This window comes from Nicotiana tabacum, chromosome 4 (genome assembly GCF_000715075.1).
Source record: "Nicotiana tabacum cultivar K326 chromosome 4, ASM71507v2, whole genome shotgun sequence".
Taxonomy (NCBI): domain Eukaryota; kingdom Viridiplantae; phylum Streptophyta; class Magnoliopsida; order Solanales; family Solanaceae; genus Nicotiana; species Nicotiana tabacum.
The window spans coordinates 38,360,649-38,371,042 of NC_134083.1; positions in this window are offsets into that span (position 1 = coordinate 38,360,649).

Genomic DNA, 10,394 nt, shown 5'->3' on the forward strand with positions numbered 1-10,394 from the left:
TATATATATATCAAATTTAATTGGCTATCGGGCCAAATTTACCTCTACAATCAGCAAACTTTTAAAAATACCCTTGATCTGTTAAGTAATCCAAAATCTCCCATTTTTTTAAAATTTAAATCACTTGTTGTTCTTCTAGTTCCATTATTTTTAAAAATTATTATTGATGTGAATGTTAAAGTTACTAGACTATACAAATTATTCATAATTTATTTTTAATTACCAATGAAACCATTTCTCTTCTTGTAATAAATAAAATTGGTTTAGAATTTTATTTATTTTTCAATCATATACACACCATAGAATTTAGTGGGTCTATTTATTATGTATTATATGCAGCTGATCATCATGTATGTGCATGTACATTCAAATATATTTTGTCATTGCTTGGTTAGTATAGAGTTCGATCGACTAACTTAAGAGTGCACAATGTGTAGGCATTTAATTAAAGCAAAGTTGAATTAAACGATGTAAAGCCTCCGAGAACTTCAACTTCAATCACTAATACTTGTAAAGTCTCCATGGATCTGGTGCAACGAATTCGTTAAAATTTGGATGTTGTAAATACTTTTAGAATTTAGAAAAGATACATAATTTAGATTTTTCAATTTACTATACTTTGTTTATTTGGTTGTATTATTTAATATTATTTCTCTAATTTATAAAGAAGGTAAATGCCAATTATTTTAAAAATGGTGGACCAAGAAGAACAACAAGAGATTTAAATAAAAGGAATTTGAAATTTTTTGGATTACTTAACAGATCAAGGGGTATTTTTAAAAGTTTGCTGATTGTAGAGGTAAATTTATCCCGATAGTATAACGGTAGGGTAAATTTGGCCCGATAGTATAATGGAAGTTAAATATAGACAATACATAAAAGTAGAGGGGTATATCTGGCCTTTTTCCCAATTTAATTAGTAATTTTATTACATAATATATGTGAATGATATATATCATGTATAATATAAATATTTAAGTGAGTGGAAGTTATTAAAAAAAATGTGCAGTATGTTGACACCTCGTTTTGTCAAACTTTCATATATGGGTTGGAGTGAGAAGCTCTCCCTTCTCTCTACAAAATTTGTTTTTCCTTTTCTAAAACACTAACCAAACTACACCGTGGAAATGACCACCACCAACTCTCCGCCGAACCACCTAATTTGGGTATCATGCACATTGTTCCTCCCACGACACACAACAATCTATCCACGGACGCAAAATAATCCTTCAAGCGCACACTGCTTTCACACAACCAATTCCACCATTTACAGAGCACTTGTCACACAACTCACTCACACGTTGATTTCTCCGATGAAGCCACAAACGACTACCAACATGATACCTTTATCCCTTTAACGTCCTCTGATAAAACTAGACTATATTCTCCTTGGAAATGGCCAGTGATAGTCAAAGTATTTGGTAGAAAAGTGGAACATCAAACATTACGTACCAAATTACGTACATTATGGCAACTTACAGAAGAATTACCAATAATCTATTTGGGATCAGACTTCTTCCTCATAAAATTCCAAAATGAAGAAAATATGAACAAAGCACTCCATGAAGGACCTTGGTTTATATTTAATCATTTCCTTTCAGTACGCAAATGGGAACCAAAATTCATCGCCTCCAATACACAACTCACTTATTCAGTGATTTGGATATGATTACCTGAGTTATGTCCCGAGTTCTATGATTTTTACATCCTACAAATAGTTGGATCCAAAATTTGTATCCTTATAAAGATTGATACTTATACGTCGGTTACTACTATGGGAAGATATGCAAGAATATGTATTGAAGTACCGTTGGGACAACCATTGAAAATACATGTTTTTATTGGTATGCACCGACAACAAATTCTATACGAAGGTCTTAACATGTTATGCACCATATGTGGAAGGTTTGGTCACAACAAAATACTATGCACGTTTAAAACAATACCTGGAGAACCAAGTACACTCAACGCTCACCCAACTCCTCCCACAGGTTCCAAGACTGTTACTCAGTTACTTCAAGCAAAGGAACTCCCTCATCAGCAATCAACAACCATCAGCAAATAGAAATGAATAAGTTTTTCATCAAAAAATAAATACAAAAGCTCGTCTCGCGGGAAAGGCCACATGCCTTTACGTAAAGATAACCATCAATCACGAACTGCTCAACACACATCGATGTCATGCCAGCTACTACATTGTACCCTACATGTACATCCTTAAACGAGCAACTCTCAAACATTGCTTCCTCAACCAAAGGAAAAGACATTGCTACCCTCCCCCCCTAATAATTCTACATTAGAGTTAATTGAGGAAGTTGAGGATACCACCATGCTGGACTCAAACTCAACACCATTCAGCCCAATGTCATAATATAACCAGCCCAATGCATCTATCACACAAAAGCCCGCACAAATATTGGTCTACAAAAAATAGGCATAGCCTCACCTCATCATCCAATTGTACACCATGAAACAAATTCCTCCTCCATGTCAAATCATTCAACCACGGCTACAAGCCACGTGAAACAACAACCTGACGTTTCACAACTCGATGACACCTTAACCAAATTACCACGAAAAACTATACTACACAATCTTACACAACACAATCTCCCTCGTGATACAAGGCTTATAAACTTTACTATGACATACCAAATACACACATGTAGCTCATACACTCCAAACACTTTACCTCTAGTAGCTTATCCCACACCCATCACTACACATACAGAGAAGACACATGATCTCCTGCACAAATAGCTACATCATCGCTACCCCCATCTAATCAACCGCACCAATTACCCACTCAAATAAACCCTTATTCGGTCGTTTCATCATTAATCCTCATTTCCAACACTAACATCTCTACTACAAGTAAATACACTACTACACTTCCACTCCACACCAATGAATCGATTACCCTTAAATCTCCAACACATAAGGACACTCTCTTTCACGAACACTCACCTGCTCCAACACCCCCATCATCTTAAACACGCTCACCGTGCAACCATCGAACCAACCTCCAAAATACCCCCCCCCCCACCACCAATATACATCTCTCAATACCCCTAGTACACACTTACCCTCAATCATGGCTGGAAATGAGCCTTCAGGAGCGCGCACTGACCTTCACAATGGATATAGAAAGCCAGTACGCGATCATCATGATCCAAAACCCATCAAACATTACGCAAATAGTGATGAAGGGAATGTGGATGGGGGTAGACCTTTATAATAGGTATTTATGGGCCATGCACCCACCTTCGACACTCCACAACTACCCTTACCACACACCACTACCACCATTGTATCATCACCAGGAGACCAGTCAGTAACACAACAACTACTACTCACTACCACAACCCACATATCTACCTTTTTACCCACCCCAACTCCCACATCATTCCATAGTTCCATGGATACAACCCAGGTCGATACTCATTATTCCAACACCACTACATGCACAAGCATCAACGTACCAATCAGTAACTCCACCAATGAGTCCAATACCCCGACCTCAGGGCAATCCCAACGAACTCGATGAAATAGAACTCAAAGTTACAACAACAATGGCGGGCATAGGGGAAACAAGGCCAATACTATGCCTACTCAACGGCAACAAATCCTACATCCTCAAAGAGCATTATGCAAGAAAAGTAGTAATAATATACCCCAAGGAACTAAGAAATTTTTACCTAAATATTCGACCAACCAACAACTAAGAGACGGGGAAGTATGAGATAGTGATTCCATCGATGGCACAAACAACGACAACACTGGTGGACGGAACTCAGAACCTGCCATCACCACACTCGAACAATAAATAAATGCAGTTCATCATCTGAAATTGCAAAGGAGCACAATCACCAGTTTTTAGGAGAAATTCTTGATCTCTACTCAATTACCATCAGTCTGCACTTGTGGCACTAGTGAAGACTCATCTACAAAGCCATACTTACTTGAAAGAAGTATTTGGTTTTACTAACATGGCACATGCACCGGCAGAAGTACAGTCGGGAGGTATTGCATTACTATGTCATAAGGATCTCTTACAACTAGATCAAATTGCGGTCACATCTCAAGCAATTCATTCCATAGTCCAGGTACCACCAAACCTTACTACTTGGTTGTTTTTAGTAGTATATGCAAAAAATGATTTACATGCACGTTCAAATTTGTGGTCTAACCTAATGACCCTGCACGATACTATTAACATGCCTTGGTTAATTGGATGGGATTTTAATGAACTAGTACGGGCAACAAAGAATTTTGGAGGCAACCATGTTAGCAGTAATAGATGCGATAAATTTCTTCAATGCCTTAACTATTATAAGTTATTGGACTTAGGTTACAAAGGAAGTCGCTATACCTCGACCAACAAACATTGTCTAGCAAATAGGATATTAGAATGATTGGATGGGTTTGTTTGCAATTATGACTCGATCAACATATTTCCAGAAGCAAATGTACAACCTCTACGCAGAACACATTTTGATCATTGGCCGTTATTAATTAAATTAAAACACACATTTCGCCGATTTTTTTAGATTCGAAACAATATGGATCTCATATCCGCAATTTTTCCCCATAATTACTCATAACTGGTCTCTTAATAAGGGTTTACAATAAGCAATAAAAGATTTCACAGAAGAAGTTCAGGAATGGAATCAATCTACTTTTGGTAATATTTTGTTTTAAAAAAACCCTAATTAGCCAGAATTTATGGTATTCAATCATCCCCTAGTTACCCAACAAACATCTTTTTTCAATGCTTGGAAGTCAATCTTATTAATAATTATAATGAACTGCTATGACTTTAAGAAGATGCCACGACCTCAAATTCCCTCCGTAGGATGTCGTGATGGCACCTAATCTCTAAAACTAGGTAAGCCTAACAATGCGGAATAATAATAAATATCTGAATTAAATAAACTACAATTCAAACAATTTCAACTCCCAAAACCCGGTAGAAATAAGTCACAAGCTTCTAAGAATTTATTCTGTATGCCTCTATATATCAAGGTCTAAATAAAATATAAGGAAGCGACATAAAATAATAGAAGGGGACTCCGGAGTCTGCGGACGCTGGCAGATATACCTCGAAGTCTCCATGCGCAGGTAACTCACTGACGTCTAGGCTGGTAAAATATACCTGGATCTGCACAAAAAGATGTGCAGAAGCGTAGTATGAGTACACCACAACGGTACCCAGTAAGTGCCAAGCCTAACCTCGGTAGAGTAGTGACGAGGTCAGGTGAGGCCCTACTGGAATATAATAATGGCATGGTAAAATGTTTATCAATATAGTAAAATAAAATGACACTAGAAATGAATCAAATAGTATGTCATATTTAATGACACCAAATAATTACAAATAATATCTCGTGAAATCAAAACAGAATTTCCTTCAACTTTATAAAAATTACAACAATTAATCGAAGGCAACCATAGCCATAAATCAATATTAACAAGGGCACTACTGAGGTACCGCCTCGTAGTCCCAAATGATAAATAATTTCACAATATCTCATTTCTGTATCTCACCGCGGGAGCCTTCAGAATTTATTTTCAATTTTTTTTTTTCCGAAATAGCATCCCGCGTTTTAGCCACCCTTATCACACCGCATGACTTCTAGTAGTTCCCCTACTAGCCACGCGTATCAAGTCACCCTTATCTCACCGCATGCGTTTCAACACCCAGACCTTATACCACCGCATGCGTATCAATATCACAATATATCACAATTTGTACCTCAAGTGCCCAATATTTCTATTTTTTCCAAAAATAAATCGACAACAATATTTTTCAATAATAAAGAGCTCACGGCTCATGCCAAAATAATCCAACAATAATATTTTTCCACAATAAAGAGCTCACGGCTCATGTCTAAATAATTCAACAATAATATTCTTCCACAATAAAGAGCTCACTGCTCCATCACAATGAGTACAAAAATATTCAGAAGTAAATAATTTAGAAAAATAATATTTTAAAATCTTTAATACGTTGCTTCAATATCAAGTTTAAAAATGTCAATTACTTCATATTAATAATATTTAATCTAAAGAAAATTAACCTTCAAATAATGCACAGAATAAAAGAAACCAAGTTTCAACTAAACATGTAAAATAATTAGTAGGAAAAGGTCAAACAAATTTGAAGTATATATCTCATATCATTGATGAAGAATATAACAAGATAAAATAATTTAATAAATGCGCAACAATGATCTACACAATTTAAAAATATAATCTTTCATATTTAGCCCGTGTACACACTCATCACCTCGTGTACACGACTTTCAACACATTTCAATAATCACATTAATATCAATTTTAGGGAAAATTTCCCCCACACAAGGTTAGACAAGTCACTTACCTCGACTTGCTCCAATTTAACTAAATATTATGCTTTTTCCTCGAATTTCCGACTCCGATCGACTTGTATCTAGTCATAATTAATTCGATACAATCAACAAAAATTATAGTAATCAATTTCATAAAAAAATATTATATTTTCATTAAAATCCGAAATTAGCTCAAAATTTGCCTGGCGAAACTTACAAAATCCGACAAGCCATTCAATTACGAGTCCATCATACCAATTTTACCAAAATCCGATAACAACTCGACCTCCAAATCTTAAATTTTCGTTTTTGGAAGATTTTGCAAAAATCTTGATTTTTTCCATTTAAATCCGAAATAAATGATAAATATGATATTGGATTTATGAAATATAATCACATTTGGATATATGACACTTACCCAAGTTGAAGTCTTGAAGAAATCCTCAAAATCGCCCAAGAACCGTGCTCCAAAACTCCAAAACGAAATGAAGGAAATGACCATTTTTGGTCCTTAAGTTTCTGCCCCCAAAACACTATTCCGGTTGCTAAAAGTCCAATTCCATCGCTAAAAGTGTCACATCTGGTCGCTAAAGGTGCGCACCAGGACTATTTACACCAGTAGTTTTATTTCACTAAAAAGGCTCTAACTCCATCATACGAACTCGGAATTCGACGATTCTTGTTCCTATGAGTCACAAATAAAAATACAAAATTATTTGTTCAATCGAAACTCAATTCGGAGCTCATTTGCTCAATATGATACCAATTTCGCTCGTTAAACAATTAACTCATACTTCGCGCTTAAAACTAAATCGCGACTTGATGAAATTAGACCAAACTTTCTAGATCACTCCTATAATTCATTATCAAAATGTAGAAAGTCTCAAAATTGAATTTTGATCTCTAGAACTAAAAATGGACCTTTGGATCATTACATGCTTATGTTGAAAACATCAAACTCTTCCTCGACAGCCTGTAGTGTATCAATCATAACTTCTTGTACTCAACTCCAACTGCCAAACGGTTTAAAGTTCTGAAAACTAGATACAAAGTACTACAACTTTCATGTTTTTCTCATCTCCCAACTCCTTATAGATTGCGAGATATAAGTTCCCAAAGTCAGCCTTGTGCAGCAGATATTTCTGGCAAAGCACACTGGTGTAGCCAAAATCTGCAATACCAGTTTCAGTCAATCGATCATAACATTTTGTATAAATGTCTGAATGATTAATGGTTTATCATTATGGAAACTAGAATCAAAGGGCTACAACTTTCATGTTTTAAAAATGTTCAGATTCCTTATAGATTTCGAGATATAAGCTTCCAAAATCAGCTCTGCGATTGCACCGGTTGCTGTCCAAAAACAGCTTCTGCAGCAGAAAAATTCCAGCAGCTCCTTTTTGTCCGAAATCCATTCCGTTAACCTTCCGAAACCCACCCGATGCCCTCGGGACCTTAACCAAATATACCAACATGTCCCAAAATACAATATGAACTTAGTTGAGGCTTCAAACCATGCCAAACAACGCCGAAATTACGAATCTCGCATCGAATCGAATTATGAGTTTTCAAATATTCCAACTTCTATATTTTGCGCCGAAACATATCAAATCAATTCTGATTGACCTCAAATTTCTCACACAAGTCATAAATGACATAATGGATTTATAAAAAATTTCAGAATCGGATTTTGACCCCGACATCAAAAAGTCAACCCCTCGGTCAAACGTCCCAAAAATTCAACTTTCGGCATTTCAAGCCTAATTCCACTACAGACTTCCAAATAATATTCTAATCACGCTCCTAAGTCCAAAATTACCATACAGAGCTGTTGGAATCATCAAAATTCTATTCCGGGGTCATTTGCACATAATTCGACATCCGGTCACTATTTGAACTTAAACTTTAAATTTTTCATCAAAATTCCATATCTCGGGCTAGGGACCTCGGAATTTGGTTCCGGGCATACGCTTAAGTCCCAAATAACGATACGGACCTACCGGAACTATCAAAATACTTATCTGAGTCCGTTTGCTCAAAATGTTGACCAAAGTCAACTCAGTTTAGTTTTAAAGCTCTAATTCACATTTTAATCCATTTTTCACCTGAAAACTTTCCGAAAAATTTTATGGACTGCGCACGCAAGTCGAGAAATGATAAATAGTGCTTTTCGAGATTTTAGAACACAAAATTAACTATTAAATTTAAAGATGATATTTTGGGTCATCACAAAAGGCTTTTGGTGATTAAAATCACGTGTAAATTGGCTTCAACAAGGAGAGGCGAACACCAAATTTTACCATCTAACTACTCTTAAAAGAAGGATAAGAAATCACATAATAACTCTCAAAGATACATATGGTAATTGAATTCTTGAACAATCACAATTCAATGAAATGATCCACCATTATTATCAACATTTATTTACAACAACTCTTAACCATTCCATAAAATCCTACACCCCATCTCCCTATAATACACTCACAACTACGGATCAGTCCAATCTGACTCGTGACATTACCACAATAAAAATATTCCAGGTAGTAACCTCATTTCGACCAGTCAAAACTCCGGGGCTAGACGGCTTACACCCTTACTTCTATCAAATATACTGGCCCCACATTGCCCATTTCATCGTCTCCTTTTGTAATCAAGTATTCACTAATCAATATATACCATCACAACTAAATAAGAATTATCCATGTCCCATCCCCAAGGCCAAACATCCATCCTCCATTACTCAATACCGGCCAATTGGCCTTTGCAATATTATCTATAAAATAATTACTAAAATAATAGTTAATAGACTCAAGCCTATTATAATAAAAATAATAAGCCCTGAACAATCAACTTTCTTAAAGGGGTGACACGCGTCGGAAAATGTTATCATAGTCCAAGATATTCTACACTCCTTTAGTAAAAATAAAGGTAAACAAGCTAAAATTAGATTTGAAAAAAGCCTTTGATAAAATGGAATGGAGTTTCATTAAAGAAACTTTGCATTTCTTTAACTTCCTGATTCAATTAATAAACCTGATTATGTCTTGCATCAGTAACACTACCATATCTATCCTACTAAATGGTCACCTAACATTGTATTTCACACCAACAAAGGGAATCAAGGTGACCCCTTATCTTCCTACATTTTCATGTTATGCATGGAGCATTTATCACGCCAAATACACACTGTCGTGTATTACCAACAATGAAAACCCATAAAGGTATCGAGAAATGGCCCAAAAGTTTCTCACCTATTGTTTGCCGATGATATTACACTAACTTCAAGACTAACAACTATGAGTGTACATTCAATTATAGATACTCTTAACCAATACACACAAACATCAGGACACGGTATTAATTATATAAAATCCAAAAAAAATCTCCAAGAATGTAACACAAAATGATAAATCCTCTGTTCTAAATATGAAAGAAGAAGTACAGTTTGGGAAATACCTGGGCTTCCCTCTCTTCACACAAAGACTCACTAAATATGACTTTCAGTTCATCCTTAATAGCTTTAAAGCAAATCTAGCGTGGTGGAAAGTCAATATGTTTATCATGGCAAGTCGTATTATCCTCATTAAATCTATATTAAATTCTCTCCCTAATCATGTAATGCAAGTTATTATAATCCCACAAAAGATCATATCCACAATGAACCGTTACCAACATAATTTTCTTTGGAGCACAACACAACATAAAGTGATCTACCGTTCAACAGCCCAAATGTCAAGGAAGACTGGGCATTCAAAATTTGGCCGTCAAGAACAATGCCCTACTAGGAAACTTAGCATGGCGCCTTTTTAAAACACCAAACTCACTATGGGTTTCACTATTAATCGCTAAATACATCCACTCTGTCAACCCAAATCAATCTTCACAAACCTTGAAAGCCATCCAATTAGGTTGGAAATTTTACCAAAAAAGGAATTGTTTGGCATATTACTACAAGTCAACATATTAACTTTTGGAACGAACCTTGGTTAGGACCAAATATCACACTTAGAAATATTATCGAAGGGCCATTACCAAACCATGAAG